Source organism: Scatophagus argus, chromosome 3 (genome assembly GCF_020382885.2).
Source record: "Scatophagus argus isolate fScaArg1 chromosome 3, fScaArg1.pri, whole genome shotgun sequence".
In the NCBI taxonomy this organism is placed as follows: Eukaryota; Metazoa; Chordata; class Actinopteri; family Scatophagidae; genus Scatophagus; species Scatophagus argus.
This window is the reverse complement of record NC_058495.1, coordinates 6,320,800-6,330,526: the sequence shown is the minus strand read 5'-3', so window position 1 is coordinate 6,330,526 and position 9,727 is coordinate 6,320,800. Positions and strand designations below refer to the sequence as shown.

The 9,727-nt window shown below is 39.6% G+C and overlaps 1 long non-coding RNA gene across 1 annotated transcript; it reads left to right on the top strand.

Moving 5' to 3' along the window:
- Positions 1-7,300: 7,300 nt before the first annotated feature.
- LOC124056021 lies at positions 7,301-9,721 on the top strand. Its single transcript, XR_006842942.1, has 3 exons — positions 7,301-7,620; positions 9,404-9,547; positions 9,670-9,721. It is a non-coding gene; the product is annotated as an uncharacterized LOC124056021 (long non-coding RNA).
- Positions 9,722-9,727: the final 6 nt, after the last annotated feature.

Below are 9,727 nucleotides of genomic sequence, written 5' to 3'. Positions count from 1 at the left end.
ATTTTTTTCAGAATGCTTATTCCACCCGTGGGATGCTTTTTCATTTTGTGGCAAAATACATGGTGAGCAGTAGCCACAGTACAGCTGAAAGAAATTTTATGTTGCCTCTGGTTTCTCGTACCTACATAGTAATAGTGCAGCACAGAAACCAGAATGTTTAATAAAATGGGCTAAATGCCTCTTGTCTCTCGGCATTTCCTGTTTGAAACTTTGAGGTATTAATTACTTTTGATGGGGCAAAATTTGTTTGTTCAAGCCAGTGGCGTTGTAATGTCTTTAGGCTCCCACTATCTGTAAATTATAATTAAATGCTGCTTTTTACTTACAGAACACAGCCGCTAAAATATCTTTTTCTTCAGGCCATGTGTTTTGTCGAAACATGCTTTTTACACAAACTGCTCATTAATTTGACTATGTAAATGCTTTGGTTGTTATTCCATAATGCATTTAATCCACGAAACGACATTATTTAAAACAAGGTCCCGATGTGTCTCACTCAAACATAAATGGTGGAGATTTAGACCTTGTGTTCAGTGCAAGCAAAGCAGACACGTGTACAATGTGGAAGGTAACAATAAAAGAAGTGTAAAAGGGCAACAGAAATTAACAAAGGGAGACTTCAGTACAAAAAAAGGAATACTGAGGCCTAAACAAAGGCAGAATCAAAAATGAGAAATACCTGGAGGTGAGTTTTATGCACAGGTCAGGCTAGTGTTCACCCGCAGAGAGTTAGGCCATGGTGGCAGGGGAAAAAAAGGTGGGTAAGAAATAAGACAAGAATGAATTTCCACATCCCTCTCTTTCGGCTGCGAGACAAGGGAAAGGCTGAGTAGTGTACCAGCAAGCAACCCCACTTGAACAGGGGCTGGGACTTGAGAGCAGTTTCTGGGCCATGCCCTCCTCTCTCCCTGCCCACTTTTGCCCCACTGCCAAGAGGGAGAGACAGTAGGAAGAAAGGGAGGCAGGAAAAGAAATCATAAAGTCAAAAAATTGTGCTTCCATGCTTCTACTAGATATGATCCACCTGCAGTATGCATAAAACTGCGTTTTTATTTGAGGGAAAGAACCGACTCGCCTCACAATGGGAAACAGGCACATGAACTGTAGATTATATGTCACTAAAAAGATGTTTTACCTGAGTGTAACATTAGGTGCTGGCAGTAAGGAAAAAAACAGAGAGAGAGAGAGAGAGAGAGAGAGAAATAAGCTCGGGTAAAGGAATCAGAAGTGAGTACTTACATGACGTCCTGTAGCGAAGCCATAAGGTTTGACATATTAATATAAAGTTGGCCAAACAATTCAGTGCCAGATATTCCTGAAGTATTTCACAGCAAATGAGTTAAAGGCTTCTCTCAAACCCGTGCAGTAAAGCCTTTTGTCAGCAGTTGGCAGCATTCCCAGGTACATGCCTCACAGTTCCCATTTTCGGTAGTCACCCTGCACGTCTTTAGTTGTTCTGCACCTGCCTGTGTTTTTATTAGGATTTGCTGCAGAGATGATAGTACAGTACGGCAACTACTGACGATTTAATTTGATTGTACAAGTGAATGGAAACCATGGTTTACTGTCAACATCACAAACCAAACAAGTGGTCTGGGATGTTTACCACAACACAGCCACAAGTAACAAAATGTGTCATGGAGCTCTGAAGCAAAAATAAGGGCAAGGGAGGGGTCAGTCTCTAGGAACAAGTGAATCCAAAGATAATGTTTCCCGTGGACCATCACCAAGAAATGAAAAACACTAAAATAATCCAATGTGTGAGTCCTGAATAGGGCACAGCGCTTTCATTTTCAAACGTGTCCACGCCACGCTGTACCACAGACACGCATCAGTATCTTTCCTCAGGCAATATCCAAGACAGCTTCCTTTGTGACGTCACAGCTCTTCATTTTTTGAAGCCATTATTTCCATACTTATACTTTAAATCCCTTCTCTCCTCTTGCAGTATTTCCAGGTCATGTCTGTTCGTATGCTTGAAGAATTCGTAGTTTAAATGAACAATAAAAGAAGCATGAATCATTGTGCTGAGGCAGGTCGAGGAAGAGGACAGAAGCTGCAAACTCCCTTTGCAAATCTTAACTCTGCCTTTCTCTTCCTGCTCACAAACACCGAGCTTGTAAAAGTTTTTGCTACGAGGGCTTGGGCCAGCCTCCACTGGCGCTGTTTCAAAAGAGCACTGCCTGTTTCAGAAAAACTGAGGGGACAAGTCTCCAAGGGGAGTGCTGGCTCTTTGCACTCATTCCCGCCACCACTCTCTCTCTCTCTCTCTCTCTCTCTCTCTCTCTCTCTCTCTCTCTGGGATTCAGGGCAGTGACCGCTCTCAGGACTTTTACTCTCTGCTCTCAGTGTAATGCCAGCTCAGGCAAGCTCAGTCATTAAGGCATCTGTTCATCTGTTAAGGGAACCATGGTAGTCTGGATGACTCTGAAGAGGCTGGTCTGTATCACAGACACCCAGAGAATAGGAAATGCAAGCTACACCACTATTTCCTGCATACTTTGTCCTCCATTTCAGATGTGTGTCAGGCTCTCACGGGGCTCAGCACTGCTTGTGTTACAGTTCATACAAGGTTCTGGCTGCTGTTTCTTTATTTCTGCTAAGGGATTCTCATCAAACCTTCCACATTGCTCCTTTGCGGGGTTTTAGACCTGTAATATTTACTCTGACTAAAATTAGAAATTAAATAATTCACCCAATGATACAAAGTGCGCAAAAGCAGGTTTAGGTAAAACTCTGCTTCTTATAATGTGCTTGTTTTATTGTAAAGCCTCTCTGTGCACATGTTAAATGGGGGAGTTCTCTGAGGCATTTTGCCACATGCACTAAAAACCTGAAATCATATTAAAAATGCCAAAAATGATGTAAACGTTTAGAAATGAGAGTGAGGCGGCTGTTCTTCTCTGTCCCTAAAAGCTGTGCAAAGTTTTAAATTGCTGTTACTGTACTACACAACACAGTACAGTAAACACAGCAAACCTTCACACAGTTATCTATGCAGTAGAGAAGGTGTAAACATTGCATCATCTACCGTAAACTGTAAAAATTATGAGAAACCACTGTTTCTTCTCAGAGGTTCCGAAAACACAGTCGTCATTGGAATTTGCAGTAATACTGTACACAGTCCGTAAATCATTAAAATACTCAGTATACTCTTCTACAGCTCATTGGTCCCTCTTCTACCACTCTGCGTGTGTGTAAGAGGGCATATGTGTGGTGTGACCCAAGTTATGAGTCAATAAGGGCACATAATACACTACATGTGTTTTGTTCCCTTGTATCTTGCTGGGAAGATACTCTCTCTTAGTTTTATTAACAAAGAAGAGAGAGAGAGTAAAAGAGCGTTCTCTTTCCTCCTTATTAGATGTGGCGCACTGCTGCTGGAGCACAGCACGGAGAACTTGTGTTTCAGCGTTATCTCTTTTCTCTCACCAAGTCAGCCCTGGTGGTCTGGCGAAGACCACCTGTGTAGTGCAAAACAAACATACTTTCATGTCAAAAGGAATACAAATCTCATCCTTGAAACAGTAGCGGAGAATTCCTTTTTTTAAAAAAAAAAAAATTTAAAAAATTTGCCATGCAGTGGTTAGCACTGTCGCCTCATAGCAAGAGGGTTCCAGGTTCGAATCCTGGTCTGGGCCCTTCTATGTGGAGTTTGCATGTTCTCCCTGTGCCTGCGTGGGTTTTCCCCGGGTTCTCTGGCTTCCTCCCACAGTACCAAAAACATGCACATTAGGTTAATTGGCTACTCTACATTGCCCCATCAGGTGTGAGTGTGAGAGTGTGTGGTTGTCTGCCTTTGTGTGTTGGCCCTGCGATTGACTGGCGACCAGTCCAGGGTGTACCCCGCCTCTCGCCCGTAGTCAGCTGGGATAGGCTCCAGCTCCCCCGCGACCCTGACGGATAAGCGGTATAGAAAATGGATGGATGGATGGATGTTAGTGATGTCAGTGTGATGTGATGATGTCAGTGTTGGTCCACAGGAGTCACATAGGAAGAACCATACAGGAAAAAACAATGCGAATGAATAAATATTGTGATACACTTAAGTAAAATATCAACTACATACATGATTTTTATATATTACATGCTCATACCTCAGTAGCTCACAGGTCGATCGAGTCCAGAGGTAATGACTGATTTTGTAACTCTGAAATCAGTCTGAATTTTCATTTTCATCTGGCTTCTGTGGATTTATTTCATGTCAAAGTGGTTACTTTTGCACAGACTTAAACTAAGAAATGGAGAATTTTGTAAAGCAAAGCAGAGCATGAACAAAAGAAAATGCTAAAACACTAACATTGGTATTCAAACCAGATAATGTTAGTGAGCAAATTAGCATTTTTTTTTAAATATCAAAAACTATAAGACCATCCATTTTTGATTTGACAACCACATTTTCCTCTGGAACCACCCTCAGGCCAAAATGAATACTTTTTCATCACCAGTAATATTAACCTGAGAACAGTAAACTTGTCTGTCCATTTTTCAGGATGTGACCTTGTTGAATCAACAGTGTGAGATTGTGTGTTTCATTTTGTTTACAACCCAAGAGACTATTTTTGCTCCTGAATAGCATCTTTCCACCTATAATGAATGGACAAGACCTCCTGCCATTGTCTTCTTTTCTAGACCTCCACCTTCCTCGAACAATCTTTCCTTCGGGGATAGATTCATTTACCCCCAGTTTTCCTGTTTCGTCTTCATTGTTTGTCCTTCCTGAGATATGGGCCCTCTCGGAGTTGATGATTCACCCAGCTTTACAGTGCCACCGGGTTCACGTCCTCAGCAACGTGCTGTTTCAGCACTTAACTCAGTAGTGAACTAAAATATCAACATCATACTCCCTCCTCTAACACAGGTCACCGCCTATGGAAGTGATACCTGTATGTATTTAACATAATTCTTCCTGGTTTAGTGTTTGCACAATTGCTTTGAACGGTCCCTGTTTCACTATAACTTTGATTCACATGTTTTCATTTCTGTCAGACTTGTTGTTACAGTAAGTATGTATAGTAAGAACTGGGTTTACGGCCTGCTGCTTCTAATTCCTTCAGCAATGTTTACCATCTTGCTCGCAGTAATAAAACATAATGACACGAAAATGGAGGGGAAACATAGTATACGGTGAGAAACTCGCTGGAGTTTCTGTCTCTTTAAGATGTTGATGGCTTCTCCACTGCTCCCTTGAGGTCGCTGGCCTTCCTTAGGCTGCCTGCCAACTGCCATGTTACTGTCAAGAGTTTGCAGAAATGCCAGCAAAGCCATTAGTTTAGACCCTTTTCAACAGTCCGCACACTGGACAGCGTGAGCAGCACAGTGATACGGGAGACAAAGAATTTGGCCTCATAATACACATTACTTGTCCTTTATTTCCTATCACGTGTTATTGTTCACTTCGGCTGTTACTAGTTTTCTCCCGACTCTTCTTGTGAGCTCTGAGACTTCAATCAGACAGAACTGGGATATCATTTGAGGTTCTTGCAAACCACCTTTATTACCTCTATTTTTTTTTTTTCTTTTTCACTTTTTTAGATAGTCCCTCTGACGTTTGGTCAGTCACCTCTAAAAGTATGAAAGCATGAGCACAGTTACAGTACCTCCATGTGCCCCCTGGTGCTTCACAGCTGCTTCTTGGTTTTGTATTTTTTGTCTCTTGGGGCGCAGCAGCATCTGGTGGTCAACTGAGGAAGTGCTGACATTTCTTTGGTAAATCTCTGTGGGGAAGTTCAAATGCTATACTTTTTAGCTTCACACTTGTTTCACACAGATACCATCAAGCTGCTGAACTGGAGCAAACTGAGATCTTGTTATGAAATGCATTTTTACCTGTCACTGTCAAAGTGATCTCAATAAATTTATGCACATATTTCTTTTACTTAGGATGCTCCAAAGCTTTTCTATGAAAGTCCAGGAAATGCTCACAGGTGGTGAGTAGCTGATTAGAGTAATCCCATTTGAAGGGTCGGGTGCTATAGTTGTGTGATAGTCACTGGGGGGAACTGTTGCTTTGTTAAAAATCCTCTTAGAGGTCAGGTCATGTGACCCCTGTGTGGGTTACAGGATGTATATGGAGCCTTTTGGACATTCACAAGCTGGATAGAGACAGTGACACTGTGCGCCTCTACATACTTAGTGAGGGATTGTGTTTATGTATTTTATGGTCCTAATGTTATACCTTGCATACAGGTTTAAATGTAGTGATTTGCACTGGATATCCTTCTCTCAGTAAACTCCAACTTGAATTTTTTTCTTAATAAGACCAAAATCTGGATGTAACCTTTTTTTCACATTAGCCATGCCCCTCCACAATCACATTGTGAAAGAGGCCTGGACACAGGACAGGTATGTCTGCATTACTGCAAAACTATACAGAGCTTAGCAAATATGTGTGTATGTATTTCATTTGAGGCCATTTTGGTATTAGACAGCCTCCTCACAGCCTCTCTTAGTCCTGCCTGAGACCTGAATGTTTTTTTACTACTTTAACATACCTACTTCCCTATGGTACCAGCCAAGTGATGCTAAACCAATAAGTATTGAGGGAAAGCTATAATCGTTGCTGTCGGACAGGCTCATTTAGGCCCAATTGCCATACCCTGTCAGACCTGTTAATGTAAGAACACAGAGCTCACTTGGCTATGGAAAGTGTGTAATTACACCTTCTTGACTGCTGACTGCCAAAATATGGATGCTATGCTTAACTATTTACATTGATCCAAGGATGGATTGTTGAATGCACAGATAGATCAGCAGTTCCAGATTCTCAAATGTAAGCATTTGCTGGTCTCTTTATTTTATTTTATTTTTTTATGGTAAATATTTTTGGGTTTTGGAATTTGATAAAATATGCCAATATGCCAGTTTGGGCTTTTGGAAATTGTACTGGCCTTTTTTTTCACTACATTTTATACACAAGACAATGACTAGATTAATCAAGAACATAATTATAAAAGCGACTGGGATTATCTACAAAATAAACAGAAGTCTTTCTTAAGTATTAAGAACATGACACAATATGACACAGTTGTAATAGATGATGTGTTACTAATATTATTACTTTTAACTAATAACATACATTTAACTTTTGTTCTGCTGCAGTATTCAAGAGGATGAGGATATTGCTTCAACCCCACATTTGCAAGTTCAGGTGACTCTTTAATTTAAATTTAAAATAGACACATGTATAGATTCCCATTCCACCTGTTGAAACCGAAAGCACTGAACAAAGATGCTACATGAGTGGCAGTCTTACCTACAGTACAGTAGTAGAAACAATAGAACAATAGAAGGAAACAAAAGGAAGTTGAAGTTGTAACAAGTGTTCTTGATTCAAAAACAGAGTTTTGGGTGTCTGGGGAGTTAAAACGTGTGACAAATAAAGTGTTCTCCCTCCTCCCATGCCTTTTTTGGTTTCTCCCATTGACGTGTTCCTACAGAGCAGATGGCTTTACACATAAATCCTATTAACAACTTTCTGCTGATGGAGACACAGTGAGTACAGGGCTTTCTCACTCTTTCATTATCTCCACTGAGAAGCCTGCTTTTTTATTTTCTAACCTTTAAAAAAGAAGTAGCAGTAGAGCTTAAGTCGGAGGCCACGCCATGTCTGCAGAGAAGGTAAAAGGGTGGGGCTGTGGATTTTTGTTTCCTTATTGACTTTCAAATAAGATTGCTTCTCTGTGTTGATTCAGCTGCCCAGTGTTGACATGTAGTGATACTTGGAAGACATAAGAGATAACATAGGTTACTTTAATAACAGTTTTTCTTTTATCAAAAAAACAATAGCTAAAGCTGGGCTGACTTCGTTATTGCATCTTCAAACTTTCTTTTTTTTTGCCTTGTTTGTGATGTAGAATACTTGCATCAGAGGAAGGTTATCAAAAGAGATAATATTTCAAAACTGGAAAGCATCTATATAGACAGCTACATTATGGACTGCCTATTGATCTGTCATTAATTTGCATCTAGACTGATGATGTCTGATTTTAACTATAGAGCTGCAATACATCTGCAAACACAAGCATGAGGGATTGAAGGCAGTCAGTAATCCATTCACCCAAACCACTTACAGTGCCGTCCCAAATGCAACTGCAACAGTGTTTAAACTAGCCTTTTCCATATATTTTTTTGTAATAGAAAAATATAGCAGCTAATATGCTATTGCAAACTGGAGTGTAAAAATTTGATAACTATAAGACAACAACTGACATTACACCAAACCTTACAATGTGACAAATGGCAGATCTGCTGTCTTTACTCTAAGTTGTCGACACAAATAGATGTTCATCATGTAGGATCGACATCTAATAGGATTACCTTTACTGTCTCTGCTGGCTGCAATCACACTGACCTCCTTCCCTGTGACTTAGATTGTTACACATTTTTCCTGTCAATTTCTAAAAAGGTTTAGTCATCATACATTGTAATGGTAATGTTTTGGTAAAAATTCAGTAAAAACCTTTTATTTATCACGTATATGTTTTATAGGAGACTTCTGGTATACAAAAATCATATTTAAATACATGTAAGAGCACAGAAATGAATGCTGGTGGGAGCACGAAGCCCCAGGGGTTTGAGCTTTCTTTGGACTTTGTGTCTATACGACCCAGGATGAAAGATACTAGAAAGAGTTAGGAAGATTTACATTTAGATTATGCATAAAGTTTATTTTAAAATCAGTACATTATAGTAAACATTTTCTGATTCTCCCTATATTTTCATCAGCGGTTTCCTCATTTATGTCTTGATAAACTACTTCAACCTTGTGTTGTCTAATGCATGTGATGTAAAGTGTGTTTGTGTTTGAGATTTTAAGTTTCTCGGTACTCAGGAGGAGGTCTGACTAAGTTATATAAAACAGTTACAAAACATGTTTTTGTTGTGTGTTACAGAACTGCATTATCAAAAAATAGTGATAGATAGTTCAGTTCTAGAAAATGCAGGCTTACGTGTAGTTACCTCATGCTCTCTTGCTTCATTCACTTCCTGCCAGAAGTGCAAACAGCAACTTAAAATACAGCTTTGCCAAACGCTAGACATATTTTTTATTACAACTGCCATTGTTATAATGAATATGCTTACTGCCCTGATGTCGGGACATTCTTTATATAATTACATGTGAACCACTCAACATAAAATGTATCTATTTTGTACTTAAACAACAATACTAATAGCTGTACAAGGAGTAACAATACAATTATTCACCTTGTTTTCCTTTCTTTATACCGCTTCCGGTTTGACTTTGTAATGGTGAGTTAATGTTATTGATGGAGATATTTAAATGCTGCTATTTTTAATATGTATTCCAAGATTACATTTTACCTAAATATAATTAAATCTCCCAGTTTTATTTTGTCCAGTTTGTTATCTTGGTCATCTTGTCTGCTTGGTATCTTCAAAGAAAACCTGTAGAAACCCAAAAAGAAGAAAGAGGAGGTAAACGGCAAAACAGAAGACAAGCTGAATGGAAAAGAGGCCAAGCCCAAAAAAACAAAGACCAAGAAAAATGAAGACGTGTCAGAAGAGGACAACCCTGCCATCCAAAGTGGGGAACATTTAAAAAATTATGATATTTTATGTATTTTATACAGACAAGCAGATAATTGTGATGTTTAGCATGCATCTAATCACACTGGTTCCATCTCTATTTCCTTGTCAATGTTATAGATGGAAAAAAGGTGAAGAAAAAGAAACCAGAGAAAGATAAAGAACAACCAGAAAAGGA